At 39.8% G+C, this 20,738-nt stretch overlaps 1 protein-coding gene across 3 annotated transcripts in view; it reads left to right on the top strand.

The window, feature by feature from the left end:
• ERAP1 (endoplasmic reticulum aminopeptidase 1) overlaps positions 1-20,738 on the top strand; it is a 69,462-nt gene that overhangs the window by 13,307 nt on the left and 35,417 nt on the right. Inside the window, exon 1 of one of the 3 annotated variants that reach the window (XM_019727915.3) lies at positions 20,093-20,450. The exons of 1 other annotated variant lie outside the window; for it this stretch is intronic. The gene's annotated coding sequence lies outside the window, so the exon portion shown is untranslated. Of the gene's footprint in view, positions 1-20,092; positions 20,478-20,738 lie in introns of those variants that run through there. One more of the 3 variants, XM_019727914.3, reaches the window with a different exon arrangement.

Raw genomic sequence — 20,738 nt, 5'->3', positions numbered from 1 at the left:
AAGGACTCAATCCAACAAGAGGGCATAACCCTAGTAAACATCTATACACCAAACATAGGAGCATCTAAATATATAAAACAAATATTGACATATGTAAAGGCAGAGATCGACAGCCCACAAGTAGGGGACTTTAATGCTGCAGTGACATCAAAGGACAGATCTTCCAGACCGAAAATCAACAAGCAAACAGCAGCCTTAAATGATACACTAAGCCAGATGAATTTAATTGATATTTTTACAGCACTTAACCCTAAAGCAGCAAAATATACATTCTTTTCAAGCGCACATGGAACATTTTCCAAGATAGACCACATGTTAGGTTACAAAACAAGTTTCAATAAATTTAAGAAAATTGAAATCATATCAAACATCTCCTCTGATCACAATGGTATGAAACTAGAAATCAATTACAAGAAAAAAAACTGAAAACACACAAATACATGGAGGCTAAATAGCATGCTACTAAATAATGAATGGGTCAAAAATGAGATCAAAGAAGAAACCAAAATGTACCTTGAGACAAACAAAAATGAAAACACAACCCAAATCTGGAACACAGTGAAAGCAGTCCTAAGAGGGGAAATTCATACCAATGAAGGCCTATCTAGAGAAACAAGAAAAATCTTAAATAAACAGTGTAATTTTACACCTATGGGGACTAGAAAATAACAGCAAACAAAGCCCAAAGAAAGTACAAGGAAGGAAATAATAAAGATCAGAGCAGAAATAAACAAAATAGAGGCTAAAAACAAACAAACACCACAATACAAAAGATCAATGAAAGAAAGAAGTGTGTTTTTTTTTTTTTATGGATAAACAAAATTGACAAACCTTTAACCAGACTCATCAAGAATAAAAGAGAGAGGATCCAAATAAATATAATCAGAAATGAAAGAGGAGAAGTGACAACAGATACCAAAGAAATACAAAAAAATTTAAGAAAATACCTCAAGCAACTATACACCAATAAATTGGACAATCTGGAAGAAACGGATACATTCCTAGAAGCATACAATCTTCTGAATCAAGAAGAAACAGAAAATATAAACAGACTGATTACCACTAATGAAATAGAATCCGCAATCAACAAGCTCCCAAAAAACAAAAGTCCTGGACCAGATGGCTTCACAGGTGAATTTTACTAAACATTCAAAAAGGAATTAACACTTATTCTCCTCAAACTATTCCAAAATATCCAAGAGGAGGGAAGGCTCCCAAGCTCATTTTATGAGGCCACCATTACTCTGATTCAAAAACTAGACAAAGACATTAAAAAAAAAACAACAAAAAAAAAACTATAGGCTGATATCCCTAATGAACATAGATGTAAAAATCCTCAACAAAATACAAGCAAACCAAATTCAGCAATACATTAAAAAGATCATACAGCATGTTCAAGTGGGATTCATTCCTGGTTTGTAAGGTTGGTTTAATATCTGCTAATCAATTAACGTGACACACCACATAAACAAAATGAAAAATAAAAATCATATGGTCATATCAATAGATGCAGAAAAACATTTGACAAATTCCAGCGTGATAAAAATTCTCAGCAAAGTGGGAATAGAGGAAACATATCTTAACATAATAAAGGGTATATATGACAGCTAGTATCATCTTAATGGGAAAAGCTAAATCTATTCTCATTAAGATCAGGAACAACACAAGGATACTCACTTTTATTCAACATGCTATTGGAAATCCTAGCCACAGCAGTCAGACAAGTAAGAAATAAAAGGCATCTAAATTAGAAAGGAAGAAGTAACCTATCATTATTTGCGCATGACATAATACTATACATGAAAAACCTCAAATATCCTTCCAAATAACTATTAGAGCTGATAAATGAATTTAGTAAAGTACAGGATACAAAATTAATATTCAGAAATAAATTGCATTGTTATACACTAATAGCACTATCAGAAAGAGAAATTAAGAAAACAGTCCCATTTACAATGGCATCAAAATAAAATAAAATAAAATACCTCGGAATAAATTTAACCAAGAAAATGAAAGACTTGTACTCAGAAAATTATAAGACATTGAAGAGAGAAATTCAAGTAGATACAAATAAATGGAAACATACACCATGCTCATGGATAAAAATAATGAATATAGTTAAAATTCCATACTACCCAAAGCAATCTATAGATTTAATGCAATCCCTATTAAAATGCCAATAGAAATTATTACAGAACTAGAACAAATAATCCTAAAATTTATATGGTACCATAAAAGACCCTGAGTACACACTGCAATCCTGAGAAAAAAGAACAAAGGTGGAGGTATCACGTTACCTGATATCAAATTATAATACAAGGCCATAGTAATCAAAACAGCATGGTATTAGCATAAAAACTGACAAATTAATCAATGGAACAGAATAGAGAGCCCAGAAATAAATCCATGCCTGCATGGCCATTGACTCTATGACAGGAAGCAAGAATATACATTGTGATAAAGACAGTCTATTCAATAAATGCTGCTGGGAACACTGGACAGATACATGCAAAAAATGAAACTGGACCACCTTCTCATGCCATATACAAGAATAAACTCAAAACGGATTATAGACTTAAGTGTCAGACCAAAAACTCTAAAAGGTGTAGAAGAAAATATAGAAAGTAAACTCTCAGGCATTACCCCTAGTACTATTTTTACTGATATATCTCTTTGGGCAAAGCAAACACAAGAAAAAATAAACTAATGGGACTATGTCAAACTACAAAGTTTTTACACAGCAAAGGAAACCATTGACAAAACAAAAATACATCCTACTGAATGGGATGTTGCCAATGATACATCTGATAAGGGGTTAATATCCAAAACTTATAAAGAAGTTATACAGCTCAGTACCGAAAAACCCCCAAACATTCCAATTAACAAATGGACAGAGCACCTGAATAGACATTTCTCCAAAGAGAACATACGGATGGCCAATAGACATGAAAAGATGCTCAACATCACTAATCATCAGAGAAATGCAAATTAAAATTAAAACCAAAATGAGATATCACCTCACACCTGTCAGAATGGCCATCATCAATAAACCAACAAAAAACAAGTGTTGGTGAGGATGTGGAGAAAAGGGAACCCTCGTGTACTGTTGGTGGGATTGCAAATTGGTGCAACCACTTTGAAAAACAGTATGGAGGTAAAACTATCTTGTCTTATGACCCAGCAATTCCACTCCTGGGTATTTATCCAAAGAAGTTCAAAACACTAATTCGAAAAGATATATGCACCCCTAGTTTTCTGCAGCTCTGTTCACAATAGCCAAGATATGGAAACAACCAAAATGCCCATCAATAGACAATTGGATAAATAAATGGTGGTACATATATTATACAATGGAGTATTACTCTGCCATGAAAAGAATAAAATCTTTCCATTTGCAACAACATGGATGGACCTAGAGGATATTATGCTAAGTGAAATAAGTCAGACTGAGAAAGACAAATACCATATGATCTCACTTATATGTGGAATCATATGAATGAAGTAAACAAACAAACAAAACAGAAATAGACTCATAGATACAGAGAACAAACTAATGGTTGTTAGATGGGAGTGGGTTGGAGGATGGGTGAGAAAGGTGAAAGGTTTAGGAAGTACAAACTGGTAGTTGCAAAATAGTCATGGGGATGTGAAATAACAATATGGGGAATATAGTCAATAATGTTGTAAAAACTATCTATACTGTCAGATGGGTACTAGACTTACTGGGGAGATTATTTCTTAAATTATGTAAATGTCTAACCACTATGCTGTATACCTGAAATTAATATAAAAATAATATTGACTGTCAACTGTGATAGAAAAATTTCAACAGGAGGGGGAGAGGTGAAGCTGAATAAGAGGTCCAAATTTCTAGGTGTAAAATAAGTCATGGGAATGTAGTGTACAGCATAGGGAATCTGGTCAATAATATAGTGATATCATGGTACCATGTCATATGCTTGCTGGACTCATCATGGTGATCAATTCTTTAGGTATATAAATGTTGAATAACTATGGTGTACCCGTGAAACTAATAGAATATTGTATGTTAGCTATATTTTTAAGAAAAATCTTTAAAAAGAAATGAAAGAAGGAATCAACATTAATGATATGCACATTATACAATCTTTATGGCTGGGGTTATTATCTCCATTTTATAGATTAGAAAACCCAGGCTAGAAAGCTTAATGGACTCTCACAGATAGAAAGTGGCAGAGCTAGAAGAGAAACCCAGTCTGTTAACTGCAAACCCAGGAGTTAAGCGTGTTGACGAAGTACACACATATGTTGGCCAAAAGAAAACTATTGGAGGAGATTCTTGTGACAGAGTGAAGTAATCTAAACCATTTTAAAAAATGAAATCCCAGTTTAATTGTGCACGTAGAAATCCAATGATACTAACCATTTAAGGCAACTATTTATTCATTCTGTCAAGCTTGAATGACTTTGAGTTTCAGTTTTTCATATCTAATTACTTGGTGCTACCCCATTAATAACTTTACTCCAACTGACATGAAATTTGCTACAATCAGCAATGAATTATTACTGCCATATTAATGTTGGAAGAGTCTTGCATTATGTACAAATACAAAGACAGATATACGCACATGGAGGATTGAACCAGTAAAAAAGAAAATTCTGTCAATCAATTCTTATGCCATTTTCTTATGCAATATAAGGTCAGGAATGACGTGACCAAATTCTGTATATTTTCATATACTCCCAGTCACTAAAATAGTGATCTGTGTATTGTAGGCCTTCAATGAACCAACATTTTGAATAGACTCTATGACAGAAACGTAAGTCTTTCAAAGTATCTCCTTTTATCTTAAATCCTAAAAATGTCACCTTTGGCTGATTGAATAATGAAATCAATAATTTTAGCTTCTGTCAAAATCTTTATTGGTCCAGAAGCTTATCAGCCTAAAAGGATCATGAAAACAATTCAAGCAGTGTGAAAGAATATTTATATCAGGAAACCTTAAAATAAATAAATAAGGTATTTGTAATTAAAAATAAATAAGATATTTGTAGCATCATTCTCCTTTTGTATGTACAAAGTTATATGCTACTACAGCACATTTTCAGAAACAAATGCGTTTCACAAATTCTGTCCATTTTTGCAAAGATGGTAAACCTCTTCTCAGCCCTAGCTGGATCCTGCTCCAGGAGGGAAGTCTGCAATGGGAAAGGGGGTGGGCATGGGCTAGCTTTTTCTCTAGTTTTCCATGTTTTGCTTCTACCCCCGCAAGCCTGGAGCCTGGAAGAAGCAATAGTAACATTTCCCTGGCCAGACAAATGCTATTCTAAGGACTGATGGCAGAGAAAAGGAACCACTAGGCTATATCTAACTAATATGAATCGAGAGAAGCTCTAAGTTCCCACTTTGGGATGAGACCGTAGAGGCTGAAAACGCTAGGGTCCCTTCCCACACCACAGTGAGGTAGGGTTTTCCAGGGTCCCCACCTCTGGGCAGCCCTGGACTCCTACTTTTACAACATTTGTTTCAAAGTGACCCCAAATATCCATCCTGAACATCTTGTTAGCTCTTTGATAGGCTTCCTTATAAAAACTTGGAAGATTTTTAGTTGTTGTACATGAGAGAATTTGTCCAATTTACCTAATCTTTCATAAACAGAAGCAGAAATTCCAAACTTTCAACCTTACCAGCTAATGCCAATTTGCTGTCCAAAATGGTTGATCCACCGACTAACAGTGAATAACATTCCCACTGATGAGAGGTATCTACCTTCCCATGTGTAGCATTTTGTACTCTTTGCCTTTTCTGCTGTGGACATATATTACTTATTCAAAAAGTGTATATAAAATCATTAAAAATAAAAAGAGTGAATCATCATTAATTTGAAAGGCAGTTTGCCCTCAAGAAAACTAAACCACATATTGTAATTGCTTAACTCTGCTCCCTAGTGTTTACTTTAATTCAATATTAAGCTGATTGTTATGTCAGCCAGTCAATTTTGTATATAGATGATAATATCTGTATTCACGGAATCTAAAATGATTAGTGTCTCTGGATTAGAATGGTTCCAAATATCACCATGATGGGGAAAATTCAATCAGGAAGTCTTAATGTGTATCAGAGAAATGACTAGTTCATTTGTTGCCATGGGGAAAATCAGGTTTTCGATTCCTTCCCCATTAAGGGCATTCTCTATGAAACAGGCAGTATGCCAGTAATACTAATGCTATAGGAGGCCATGTTGTAAATAAGCTCATATTGAATTTTGAAAATCTATTGTGTTGTATTTAGTATACAAAAAATAATAAATAACGGGTAATCTCCTATTAGGTCAATAATATCTGGACATATATGTGTGCATGGGACCCTAGGGCACTGTAGCATTTGTTTAAAGTCATGAAAATGAAGAATTCAAATGTCATGAGGAATACTGGTTTGCATTTCCATGATGATTAGTAATATTGAGCGTCTTTTCACATGTCTGTTGGCCATCTGTATGCTTTGTTTAGAAAAATTGTATTGAGATCCACGGCCCAGTTTTTAATCAGATTGTTTGCATTTTTGATGTTGAATTGTATGAGTCCCTTATACATTTTGAATATTAACCCCTTAACGGATATGTCATTTGCAAATCTCTTCTATTTAGTAGGTTGTCTTTTTGTCTTGTTGATGGTTTCCTTTGTTGTGCAAAAGCAAAGGAAAAGCAAAGTTTGATGTTATCACCTCATACCTATAAAAATGGCTACTATCAAAAAGTCAACAGATAACAAGTGTTGACATGGATGTGGAGAAGTGGGAACTCTTGTGCTCTGTTGATGGGAGTTTAAAATGGCGCAGTCACTATGGAAAACAGTATGGGGGTTCCTCAAAAAATTGAAAATGGAATTACCATATGACCCAGCAATTCCACTCCTGGGCATTTATCTGAAGCAAATGAAAACACTAATTCAAAAAGATATATGCACCCCTATGTTCATTGCAGCATTATTTACAATAGTCAAGATAGGGAAGCAACCTAGGTGTCCATCAATCGATGAATGGATAAAAAAGATGTGAGATATATATCTATGTGTGTGTGTGTGTGTGTGTGTGTGTGTGTGTGTGTATGTGGTATGCTAAGTGAAATGAGAAAGACAAATACTGTATGATCTCACTTATATATGGAATCTAAAAAGACAAACTAGTAGCAATGGAAGTAGAATAGCGGTTACCAGGGGCTACAGCATAGATGAATTGGGGAGATGTTGGTGAAAGTGTACAAAATTGCATTGGAAGATGAGTAAATACTAGGGATCTAATGCACAGCATCATGATTATAGTTAAGAATGCTTGAAAATTGATAAGACACTACTAGATCTTAAATGTTCTCACCACAAAAAAAAGAAACAATTATGTGACGTGATAGAGATGTTAGGTGACAAACACTACAGTGGCAATATGCATTATATAAGTGTATCAAATCAACATGTCACGCATCTTAAACGTATACAATGTTATATGTCAATTATATCTCATTAAGAAGACCTATAAATTAAAGGTTTGACCTTGTAATAGACAGAAAGTAGAAGGTGCTTGAGATTAGACATCACAAAAGGCAGCAGAGATGGTGTCTGTGTTTTTTGTGGTTCTGTTCTTTGTGTGCTTAATAGAAAAGTTTTGTTTTTACATAAATGGGGGAGAATTTCAGGCTCAAACTTAAAATAATTTACAAGATGATGTGGTTCATTTCTAATAGGCCTAATTTATCACAGTAGCTTTAAATAGTTTAGTCTGTGAATTAAAAAGTCACATTTGGAAAATAAGTATGAAACCTAATAAATTTGACTTTAAATTAGCCCAGTAGAAAAAATAATAGTCAATGTTTCAGAATGCACTACACTTCTACTAACCTCATGGGGTTTCAACCAATATAGGGATCTCGGCATTCTTCAGGTAAGCATTTGGGAGCTTTAATTGTTTTCAGGAGGGTGAATACCTTTCAGGAGGTAGGAGGAAGGGGAAAAGGTGAGATGGAGGGGAAAGTGAAATGGAAGCTACTATTAAAATATTAAAAGCAGCCAATTCCAGAAAACATTTTTATATTTTTATTCCTTAAACAGAGAGAAGGTTTTCAGTTCTATTTTTAACTTCTTAATCACTTGTCTTTTATGCCCAATTGACTTAATAAGGGAGACAAAAGAACACTATTCCTCTTGCTTGCTTTCCATCCTCTTACTTAATAAACATTTATGAGTTAAAGAATTCATTAGAACTACTCCAAGTCTTTGCAATTCCATACAACACTATCATCCCTGCCTGTGCTTTATTAAATTCCAAGCAAAAACACAGGAAAAATCTGTTTGGAAGGTGTGAATTAGAGCTAGGGCTCGAGAGAGGTCTCAGATCCCAAAATTCTTAATGCAATTGTGACTTTTTTTTTTTTTTTTTTTTTAATTCTATCTATCCCCCTCGCCTCTCAAATACTGCCTCATAAAGACCATGGGTATTTGAGCCTTGTAGGAATAGAGGTGGGGATTATTTTTATAGCTACACCCTGCATCAATAAACGTATCTAATAAACATTTCTATAACCAGTTTATTTCAACTGCAGGGCATGGTTTTCTCTACAGTTAGAAAAACTAACCCATCGCTAATGGCCAATTAATCTCAAAATGAGGGTAAGAAAATTAAGGAGACATGGTGGGAAGGTGGGCTCCTGGAGAAGAAAAACCACACATTCAAGGCAGGGGTCAAAAATTCAGATACTTTCAAGAGTCCAGTGGTAATAGGAATATATGAATGCACTGCAGTAAAATGGTTGGAGAAACGATGTGCTGGCCAACTGGAGATTGCACAGCCAATTCACATGTTATAAAAATCCCCATGTTGGCTGGACGGAGTGGCTACATTCCCTCCACCGTGCTATTCACTTAGGGTCCTTATTTTAAAGAAGTCCTCTATAAAAGGGATTAAAAAGGAATACGGTTTCTCTGATGGGGGTGAAGATCCCTGAGTGTCACTTACTTCTTTGTGCTTTTCCTAAATAGATAACAAAAAATAAATAAAGCTTAGGGAAAGGCCAGCCCACTGAGTAGACAGGAGTCATTAGCAAGTATTTGAAACTTCCAAAAGTTTTCCCTGCCAAGATTCTCTTCCTCACTGGTTTGCCACAGCATCTACAATGGCACTGGCAGTGCTACTGGGCTCAATGCAGTTGTGTGGAGGGATCCGGGAGAGTTGGAGAGGGTGCCAATTTATCACAGCAGCTTCAAGAGCATACATGTGAGCTTGGCAGATATTTAGCGGTAACATAGCTGACAGCCTACAGCCACATCATGAGAAAAGTGAAAAAGCATCAGATTTTTGTGCAGCAAATCATTTCAAAAGAAACTAAAATCGCTGGGCTGGGCAATGAAGGGTGGCCGGGTGGCGAGTGGTGGGGAGTGAGTGACACATCAGATGACTGAAGTTATTGAGCATCTATTTATTCTATGGCACAGTCTGTGCTCAATGCTGGGGATGAAAAGATAAATAAGCTATGAATACATCCAGCATGTAAGGCAGACTTGTAGCTAACTACAATATTTCATCACCTCTGTGACTCACAACTTTTCATATTTAAACATCTTGGAAATTGATGGCATTTCACAATTTTATTGGCAGTGTTTTTCTTCCCTTCTACAGTGGCACATAAAATAATTGTGGTGTGTTACAACAGAAGAAATACAGTAAATGATTTTGACATATTACTGCTGAGTAGGAAGAGCGATAGTTAAAATGTATTGTGTAGATAATAGTGAACTGTAGAAAGCTTTTAATCAGGAGTATAACAGGAGAGATTGCGGTATCTGTTCTCATCCTCTTGCTTGCTCTCTGTCCTCTTACTCAATAAACATTTCTGGAACACGTTCTGTAGGCCAAGTTCTCTGTTAGAACCTGAGATTTTAATGATGAAAAGATACATAATCATTCATCAACTGGATCTAATTGACATTTATAAAATACTTCAACAGCAGCAGAAGCCACATTCTTCTCCAGTTCACATAGAATATTTGCCAAAAAGGTCACATTCTGGACCATAAAACACACTTTACCACATTTACAGAATAAATATCAGAATAAAAAAGTATGCTCAGACCACAGTGGAATTAAACTAGAAATCAATAACAGAAAGCTGGAAATCTCAAAATATTTGAAGACCATATAACACACTCTAAATAACACGTAAGTCAAAGAAGACATCTCAGGAGAAATAAAGTATTTTGAACAAAATAGAAAATAAAAATACAACCTATCAAAATTTATGGGATGCAGTGAAAGCAATGCTTAGAAAAAAAGAAAGGGGCCGGCCCGGTGGCTCAGGTGGTTGGAGCTCCGTGCTCCTAACTCCGAAGGCTGCTGGTTCGATTCCCACATGGGTCAGTGGGCTCTCAACCACAAGGTTGCCGGTTCAACTCCTCGAGTCCCACAAGGGACGGTGGGCAGTGCCCCCTGCAACTAAGATTGAACACGGCACCTTGAGCTGAGCTGCCTCCGGGATGGCTCAGTTGGTTGGAGCCTGGGCTCTCAAGCACAAGGTTGCCAGTTCGATTCCTTGACTCCCACAAGGGATGGTGGGCAGCGCCCCCTGCAACTAGCAATGGCAACTGGACCTGGAGCTGAGCTGCACCCTCCACAACTAAGATTGAAAGGATAACAACTTGACTTGGAAGCAAAAGTCCTGGAAGTACACACTGTTCCCCAATAAAGTCCTGTTCCCCTTCCCCAATAAAATCTAAAAAAAAAAAAGAAACACAGGTTCTGGCCTCATGGAACTTACATACTAGCTGAGGAGACTGAACAAAGACCAAGGAAACAAACAATTTTTAAAAGAATAAAACATTATGATTAGAGCTGTGTTAAAGAATAAAGAGTACGTGAAAGCTTTTTAAGGTGGTGAGAGAAGGTGATATTTAAGTTGAAATCCAATTGTTGGCAGGAGGGGAAAGTTTTTCCAGGGTAAGAGAACAGCATGTGTGAGGCAAAAGCTGTTTAACACGTTTGTGGAAATGAAAGAAGGTCAGTATGGTAGAAACCTAGCAAAGAGAAGAGACATATGAGATGATTTGTAAGGGTAGGCAATGGTTAGATTACATAGACTTATAGACCTTAGGACGCCTCAAAAGTAGCCTTTAAGAGTTTCTAATCAGGGTGGCGGGATGGTTCAGTTGGTTAGAGCGCGAGTTCAATTCCCACATGGGCCAGTGAGCGGCGCCCGCCACAACTAGATTGAAGACAACGAGCTGCCACTGAGCTTTCAGAGGGGCAGATGGATGGCTCAGTTGGTTAGAGCGCAAGCTCTCAACAACAAGGTTGCTGGTTCAACTCCCACATGGGATGGTGGGCTGCGCCCCCTGAAACTACGGCGACTGGACTTGGAGCTGAGCTGCACCCTCCACAACTATTTTGAAGGACAACAACTTGGAGCTGATGGGCCCTGAAGAAACACACTGTCCCCCAATATTCCCCAATAAAATTAAATTAAAAAAAGTTTTTAATCAGTCAAATATTATCCAATTTATGTGTGGAGACAAAACTCCAGGGCCAGCAGAAGAGACATTTGGTTACTGATTCTTGCATGACTAAGAACTCTAGCAGAGGCAGCCACTTGAACACCCAAACCTCGTTGCCAGTGGAGGGTCTGAGGAATCTAATTTCTGACGTAATTCAAGTGGGTTTGGCTGAACATTTAAACGTTGTGCTTTGGGTGTGAATATAGCACGTTAACTCAATCCAGAAGGCTGGCAAAACTATCTGCAATTACATAGTCATGACAGGCATTGGTACAGAGGACAGTGGCCCATAGAACTTTCTTACTTAGAACTAATAACACATTTGGGCAACAGCAAAACTTACTGCCACACTCCGCTCCAAGCTCAGCCTCACTGAATCACCCCTTCAACTGTTAACAGTGGTCAAGGTAGGGAAGGAAGAGGTGGTTGGTCACTTCCTCAAGCAAAGGTAACCAGTCCAGATGTGTCCATTTTAGTAACTCCAGCCATAGCCCTGTTTCTTCAGGAAGTAAGAGACTTACTATAGCAACACTATTTCTGAGCTGGATTTTGGATTCTAGTGGGGGGAGAACCCTTCTGTGGGCTCCCAAAGAGTTGTCTGTCAAGAAAGGGGTCTCTCAGAACCCAACAAATAGGTCTTTGAGGCCTGACAATTAAGTTCATGAACTTGTCGCAATGATGTTGCTAACCTTTTTTTATATCAAAGGGATTATTCATTCTGAATTTGTACCAACTGGACAAATAGTGACCCAAGTTTACTATTTGGAAGTGCTGAAAAGGGTGTGTGAAAAAGTTAGACGACCTGAACTTTTTGCCAATTCATCACAACAATGCACCACCTCACACAGCACTGTCTGTGAGGGAGGTTTTAGCCAGTAAACAAATAACTATATTGGAACACCCTCCCTACTCACCTGATCTGGCCTCCAATGACTACTTTTTTACCTGAAGATAAAGGAAATATTGAAAGGAAAACATTTTGATGACATTCAGGACACCAAGGGTAATACGACGACAGATGTGATGGTCATTCTAGAAAAAGAGTTCCAAAATTGCTTTGAAGGGTGGACTCGGCGCTGGCTTCAGTGCATAGTTTCCCAAGGGGAGTACTTTGAAGGTGACGATAGTGATATTCAGCAGTGAGGTGTGTAGCACTTTTTCTAGGATGAGTTTGTAAACTTAATTGTCTGACCTCATATTAATCTACTGTTGGAGCTAACTTGGACAGAGTATCAGAGCTACAGAAAGACTAAACATGGCATTGCTTAGAATCAGAGGCAGAACAAATCCAAGACAGCCAATAAAAGAATTTCCACAGAATTGTGGGAAATCAAAGACAGCCAATAAGTGGAATGCCAAAAATGGGCATTTCATTGTAGACTACACTCAGAGAGCACCTTCAGTAACTGAATTATATTCATAATATTTGATATCTTTAGCTGGGCACTGGTGTGTCATATATCTCTCAAATATTTCATACTTGTTTTTTTGTTTTTTTTTTCTTTAAAAAGTTGGAACCCACTCCTAGCAGAACTAAGGCATGCTTGGGTTAGGACGTGATCTCAGGAAATCCTTAAAAAGTGGGAACCCACTCCGAGCAGAGCTAAGGCATGCTTGGGTTAGGAGGTGATCTCAGGAAATCCTTAAAAAGTGGGAACCCACTCCTAGCAGAGCTAAGGCATGCTTGGGTTAGGAGGTGATCTCAGGAAATCAGAGAGGACTCAGACGTGGAACTACTCTGGTTTTTCGGAGTGTTAGATGTGATTGGCACCTATATCGGCTCTTGCCCTCAGAGAGACAAAGCAGGGATATTTGAGCTGAGAGTTGGATGAACAGGAGTAAGTTAAGAGAAGTAATGTCCTTGGGTAGGCCTCAAGAGCTCAGAGAGGCTGGGCACATGCTGCACCTAGGAAGGATGGACCCTAGGCCAAAGTTACCTGTGTCCCAGCAAAGCCTTGAGGCAGTAGATCCCTTGAATTGAAACTCAGGGAGTGAGCATCTCCATGGTAATCAGTGGGAACCCAAGACTGGAGTGCTTAAGATCCTGGGACCTGGTTGAGCGCTGGAGTAAAGGTGGAATAAAGCTAAGAATAACTGAGACTGGGTATCCGAATAGCCGGGCAACACAGGAGCTTAGAATAGAACATTTAGATTTAAATAAGAAAATGTGATTTTTTTTTTTGCACACTTGAATGAGAAACTAAGATTCGTGTTCATTTTAAGAAGATATGTTTGCCTGCTGTCTGGAATGCATTATACGGAGGCAAGTATAGAAATGGGGAGAATTTAGAGGCTGTTGTAATATCTAGACAAGAAATAGTGTGGGCCTGGATTGGCGTAATGAGAGTGAACATAGTTAGAAATGGAAAGGTGAGAAATGGTGAGAAAATATTTTGGTACCTGTGATGGACAGACTCCTAAGGTGGCCCCCAAGCCATGCCTCCTTGTGTCCATATCCTTGTGTGATCCCCTACCCTTGAGTGTGGGCAGGACCTGCTCCTCGCTTCTAAATGATAGAATATGAGTTTTGAGGAAGCTTAAAGGCAAGTTAAAAAAAAAAAAAAGCCACACCTGAGTGTTATTGGAAGGAAAAGTTGATCCTTCTTCCTTCTCTCTGTCACACACACAGACACACACACTCACAAAGCCTGCCCCATGGAGTCACAGGCGAGCGTCCCTTTTTGGTTTCACAGTTTTTCTTTGACTCCTCCCCATCGCCAATGAAATTTCTAGGGTTCTGCAGATCACACAGCTGGTGACTGCAGAGTGATTGTGCTGCAGCTGTGGTCCAGGAGTCTTTTAAAAAAGGGAGTGATTCTGAGAGGCTGCTTATCTGACACTGAGGGACATTATCAAAATTATTTAAATCAACTTCGTTGATTAGAAATGTAGTTCAAGTTTAGGCTTCATTGGAATTTAGCCTCAAACAATGTATGGAAAGCAAAGCAAAAGAAAAATCTCCCTTTTCCCATGGGGAACAAAGGACAGTACCTTTCTTCAAGGGGACTAGTGGAACTAGTAGGTTATAAAATTGAGACTGATTTGTTACAACTCTTAAAACTGCATATGACTGATACCCAAATCAATCGAATGATCTTAGTCCAAAAGGGCAGATTTATTCGAATGTTGCTGAATGGCTCATGGAATTGAAGATATAACTGCAGGAAGAAGGCAGCTCCAGGCCCTACAGGTGAAATCCAGAAATCGTACAAAAAAACAGTCTCCCAAGCTCTGCCTCTCATCTTTTTTTTTTTTCCTCTTTGGTGTTGGTTTCACTTTCTTAGGCATTGCCCCGCAGTGGGAATTTGGCCATTAACTCTAAGGCCGTATTCTTACAGGATTGGGACCACAAAGAAAAAGAAAATAAGAGGTCTCCCTGACAACTTCAGCCAGAATAATCCTGGGCTTGGCCTCTGCCCTGGCTTTGCTCATGTGCCAAAGCTTGGACCAATCACTGTAGCTAGAGATTGGGGTCTGAGACGGACTCTTGTGAGTATGCATGTACCACAAGGAGGGGAAGGAGTGCTGAACAAGCAAATGGAAAGAAAGGATCACCTAGAGACACTTCAAAGATACCAAATCATAACATGATGCTTGGCAATGTAGTTATGTCACAAATTTAACTTCCATCACACTCCCAAGTGTCCCAGGCCTCTTATAATCTCAACCTACAATCGATTTCTACAATTACTGTTTTTGTTCGTTAAAGCATTCGAAATTCCTTGAGGCCTCCTAGTAATTATTTTAGTCCTTTTTTATTTGTTCAGCTTCAATACAGTTTAACATTTGTGGTAGATACTGTGGTTGGCTTACTCAGTACATCTTCCAATTTCCTTTCAGAATTCCTTACTCCAATGCAGTGTGGAAAGGAAATACTTCACTTCTCAGACTCCCTCACTCCTCGGTTCTAGATGTGAGTTAGGCTCTGCCAAACAGAAGCACTGAAGGGAGCTTGAATTTGGAACTGAGTTAAATGGAGAGAGAGGCAGGGCTTGAGATATTGATTTTGTTGGGAAAGACTGTAGCATCCATGACTGGTTCTGGAGCCAGCAGCTGTGATAGCAGCTGCCCAATGTAGCAGATAGCTTCTGGGTCATGGCAAAAGCAGCAGCTTCACTGGGGGCCAGGTTCTACAATGTGGCTTTGGGATTTGTTCCTGGAAGCTCCCGCTAGCATGTGTTCTTTCAGTCTTCCCAATGATTCTGTAAGTCATGTAATAGCCTGCAATAAATCCTTTTCTGATAAAATAGCTTGAATGGATTCTGTTCTCTGTGATTGAGGTCCGACTGACACAACATAGAAATTAGATTTTGAAATGTCTCTGGCCTTTTTGGTTGTTTTATTTTTCTTTTCTGTCTCTGTAATTACATGGATACAAAAGGTGAAGTGAAGTTTGTATTATGTGTTGCTTTCAATGAACAGGTGAGTTGGGAGGTGGTCACAGTGCCTTACTGCTATGTAGTTCGTTAGATTCCTGGTCAATACCTGCTATTATTCAGTATGTCTGTGCTGGAGATCTTCTATTTGCCCCCCAGATCCACTCCATGCCCTGGGACTGACCAATAGCAGCAGTGGGCTTCCTTGCCTTCTGGCTTTACCAATGACGAGCCCTGGTTTATGCTGGTTGTCTGTCCCTCTGCAGCTGTGGGGGATGAGGGGGGTGGGCTAATTCTATCTGTGGGCCATCTTTCTCCTTAGAGTTTGTACTCTCTAAACAGTTAACATTTATTAATTCCTTACTGTGCAGTCTCTTTTGCACACTGAGGATTCAGAGATCATATACCACAAACAAAATGGCCTCTCTGGGCCTTTCCCTGCACTAAGTATCCATACTTTGATCTCCAAGCTTGCAATTCTCAAATTCTTAGTGGTTAAGAATAAGAATGTGAGTAAATGATTTAGACAGTTGTCAACAACCATAGCTGACTTCAGACTCTGCCCACGTTTCTTCCCTCCTCTATCTGCATTGTCTCCAGTAATTCCTTAGAGGTTTCTAGAACTCAAAGCATTGATGCTGCCAGCATTTGAGGGCTGGCCCTCGTGAGATAAGGAATCCTCCTACTTTTTCTGGCTAAGGTATAGAGAACACCCTTTGCCCCCAGTGCAGCAGTGATAAGACACTTTTTTATTTCCTCAAAGAAAACTTACATTGCCCTTGAATTCTATGGCATTTATCAATCAAGATCTACAGTATCAGAATTTCTCAGGGCAGAGATAATGAATCTTTTTTTTTAAAAACAAGTTCTCAAAGTTATTCTGGTACATTATTTTGCCCCTATTTATTCGTTGCATCTATTAATAAGTAACTAATGAGAGAGAGAGAAAGAAAAAGAGAGTGACGGAGAGAGAGAGACAGAGAACAAACTTTAGCAGTTCAGGTATTTTATTTTTATTTACTTTGCAGTTCACTACAGAGATTAAATGAGTAATGTAAAATTTTACTGTACAATATTATGATTTCACTATTTTCATCTTGTCGAGTGGGAATTATTGGACTGCTAAGCTCATACAGATTCTATAAAAGTTTAGCAATCTACCACTAGGACTGGGAAGCCAAGAGAAAAAAGAAAAAAAAAGGTAACACTATGTTACAGAAACAGAAGGGCCAGATTTCTCATTAATGTAACTGGAGTTTCATTTTTACATTTTTGGCTGATCCACCCACTCAGTCATAGACTCTTTCTCTTCTGGTAGTCTTGCTTGGTAATAGACATGAGCCAAAGGTTCTCAAACTTCTGCCCTGCTGCTGGAGCTGGTTAGTACTTTGAGTCTCTCTAGAATCTCTGCTGTTAGGCCCAGATAACTGAATTAAATCTGCAGTCCTTCTCTGCAGCTTCCCTGGCCTTCTCAGCATCTGCCCTGACTCCCAGCCCTAAGGATCTGTTTTCCTAAGGACATTTTAAAAATTAAGTTCTGGGGCCACAGGAGCCTATGGAGGTGTCTCAGGGACCACAGTGTATGTTGGGGAAGTTGGGGGATGGGGTTGTGAGGAGGGTTTGGGAGGCAACTGGCAAGGACTGAATGGGTGGGGCTGTCCCACCTAATGAGAGCAGCCCTGCTTTTGTGTGTTTTCTACATCATGAGTCTAGGTAAAATTTTACATAAAAAAGGATTGTAGTAATATTATCAAAATGGCAGCAGCTTTGGCAGCAAGAGAAGAAATGAGCCAAGTGCTGAAATTAACTAACTAAAGGCTAATGAAGGCAGAACTGATTCAATCAATTAGAACAAAATTGAACTCCCCTTGATCAAAATCTGGAATTCAATATAAAAATCATTGATCGGTAACAGCCCAAAGTTGTACATGCTAAAATGGCTTCAGCCCAAAATGGACTCCCTCCGTCTCATCGCTCACATCTGGGACTAAGGGCTCTGACAAGCCTTGGGAATGGCGGGGCTCAACTGATCCTCTTACACTATGTGGTAGATAATATTATTAGCGTTTATCAACCTCTCCTTGCCCTTGTAAAAGACCATGTATCTAGTCTGGCCAATTCCAGCGCTGAGGTGAGGAAAAGCTGATGCATAATTCTCTGGACTTTCTCTTTCCGGCCATGGTGATCTAGAAGGCCAAAAGTTTCAGGTGGATGTACCTATGAGATGACCAACCTCTGTTACCCTGAGTCTTGAGTGGCTGCACAGGGCAGAGTACCCTATCTATCTACAAGGGCTGTGTATCATGAATGAGCAAGAAAGCTTTGTATTCTTAACCTACTGATATCTTCAAGTTGCTTTGTTACAGCAGCATGACCTAATATCCACTGAGAGGAAATCTGGAGGCTCCAGGAAGGTTTCTCAGGATGCAAAATTTACAGGACTGGCTGGAAAAGAGCAAAGCTAGGAGTGCCAAGTGAAATGGGGACGAGGTAAAGTGAGGGAGTAAGAAGAAAGCTAGTTGTGTGATTTAGTGGTGGTGGGGGAAGGGAACCATGCATTTTGGAGTCAAATAGACCTACCTAGGGTTCAAATTTAGTTTTCACTTTTTATTTTCTCTTTGCCTTTGAGTAAGTTGCCAACCTCTCTTACTCTCCTCACTTATAAAATATAATATCTATATTACATGATTGCTGAAAAGATTAAATTATACACACACGTGCATATGGCTAGCACGAAGCACAGTATTTAACAGTTGGTAAGTAATCGATAAAAGTAAGTACCCCTTCTTCTGGCACGCTTTCCTCTAATACCATTTCTAAGCTTGGTAGCTATTAAGTTTTGATCTCACAGACTCCACAGCTGAGACTCCTTCAAGTTTAAAGTCCTCACTCCAAGGTCTGCACCCCTCATATCCGCACTAGAGCTTTTAAACTAGATAGGATTTGCCGCCAAATCCTCTGTCTTATTGCTTTGTTTGTAGTGCACTTGGATTCTGAAGACAGAATCATGGCCAGTCTGAGTCTAAAGTCTGAGCAAGGGAGAGCTTGTGAGAGAACAGTTGAGAGGCCTTAGCAGTGTCAGCCTTCTCCTTATTGATGTTTCAGCTCTTTCTGCCCAGGTTCATATAAAGGCATTCCCCTGTTCCTGCTTCTTCAATTGTCATTCATAGCAACCTCCAATCTTGTGCATTCAACTCCTTCCATCCTGATCTTCAAGAAATACTTTTAATGAAACTGTATTCGAAATTAAAGGGAAACCATCACATTCCAAAATATAACTATGTAAAAGCAAAGAAATGCATGAGTTTACTGGTCGAGAAGCTCTCACCTGAGCAAATTGTGATTGCTCACTGACACCTGGAGGTTCTGGAGGCTCTAGCTATCCACTGACACCACCCACCTCCCCCGGTCACAATTGTGAAATTACTTGATCCCAATGTCCTATTTCTTGTTGAATTTCAGTGAAAAAAATTCCCCTTGATCCCACCTTGGTTAACCCTGGGGACAGGGTATTAATTTCATATTACAAAATGTCCTTGACTGGAGAGAATATGCACAACAAAAATATATTTTTCAAAAGGAGGCATAAGATTAGAGACAAAAGAATTTAGAACTACTGTTTCAGTGACTTGAAACACCAGTTCTCAAAGAGAAGGAGGCTAAGGGGAAACTGAGAGGAGAAAGCCTGAGTATAGTAAGAAAAAGGTCCCAGAGGGACCACGGTACTCTCACCAACTTGTGGCATTTGGTGAGCATGAACGTTTGTGGGATTTTTTGTTTGTTTTTGGCTTGTTACCTCATTTAGCCTCAATTGTTTAAAGATGGGCTTTTTTTGGACATTTCATCCAGTCTTAATGTTCTAAAGGGAGCATAGAAACGGTCATTTGATTTGGAAAACCCAGAGGGACGTTTTAATGTGTGGAGCAGAAAATCTTTGGGTCCAAGCCCCCTCTGGGTAGTAATGGGAACATACATCCTCTTCATGGAAACCCCAGAGGGTTCAGCATTTTGCAGCAACATAGAGTAGTTCTGAGTTCCTGTTTCTGTCTGAGGCGGGCCAACAGCTCTCAGCACGTTTGCAGAGACGAGAATGATGGACACCTCTTAAGTCCAACGAGGGTGGAGCTCAACCATGCTTGATGGAAAAGCGAGCTCCTGTCCGGCCTGAGTCACCTCCAGCAGTACCGGCCCGGTCCTCTCGTCACCAACCCCCGCAACGCCAAAGGCCACCAATGAAGAAAAAAAAACCCTTCAAAGACACACGCAGAGAAAATGATCCGCTTTCAGAAAGGGGTGCTCCTTTGCACCCGATCCCCCCTGTATTCAGCCCTACTGCTTCCCTGGAGTGCCGCACTCACTAGTGAATTCACGCCTTGGGAACGGCGGTCTCCCTCGCGTGGCCCCACTCCCGGGCTTCCCCTTCCCCAGTCTCAGCCCGGGGCTCCCGCGCCACCTGCGAGGACTCGGACCCACACGCCCCACGCGCCTGCCTGCCGCTCCCCAGGCTCCACTTTCACTTTCGGTCCCGGGGAGGACCAAGCAGGCGGCGGCGGCGGCACGAGGGTGAGCTCGCTGGGTCCCAGACCCCAGGTATTGCTTGCCCGTCCCCGGTGCGGGGAGGGGTCTGCGTGGTTGGAACAGGACACGGACCCCGGCCTCCTTCCGGTGCTCTCCGGGGAGGCCCGAGCGCTCGGGGCGCGGGGAGGACGACTAGCGGACTGCAGCGCGGGACTGGGCCCAAGTCTTAGGGGGAGGGCAGCGGGGGAGGGTTCTGCCCTTGTCCATCCGGAGAAGGCAGGGGGCGCGGGGCCGGCGCACCTGCTCCGCGAGCTCCCCCGGCTTCGCTGCTTC

The sequence above is a fragment of the Rhinolophus sinicus genome, chromosome 3 (assembly GCF_057876585.1).
Source record: "Rhinolophus sinicus isolate RSI-liver-muscle chromosome 3, RSI-T2T, whole genome shotgun sequence".
NCBI classification, from domain to species: domain Eukaryota; kingdom Metazoa; phylum Chordata; class Mammalia; order Chiroptera; family Rhinolophidae; genus Rhinolophus; species Rhinolophus sinicus.
This window is presented reverse-complemented; position numbering and strand designations above follow the sequence as displayed.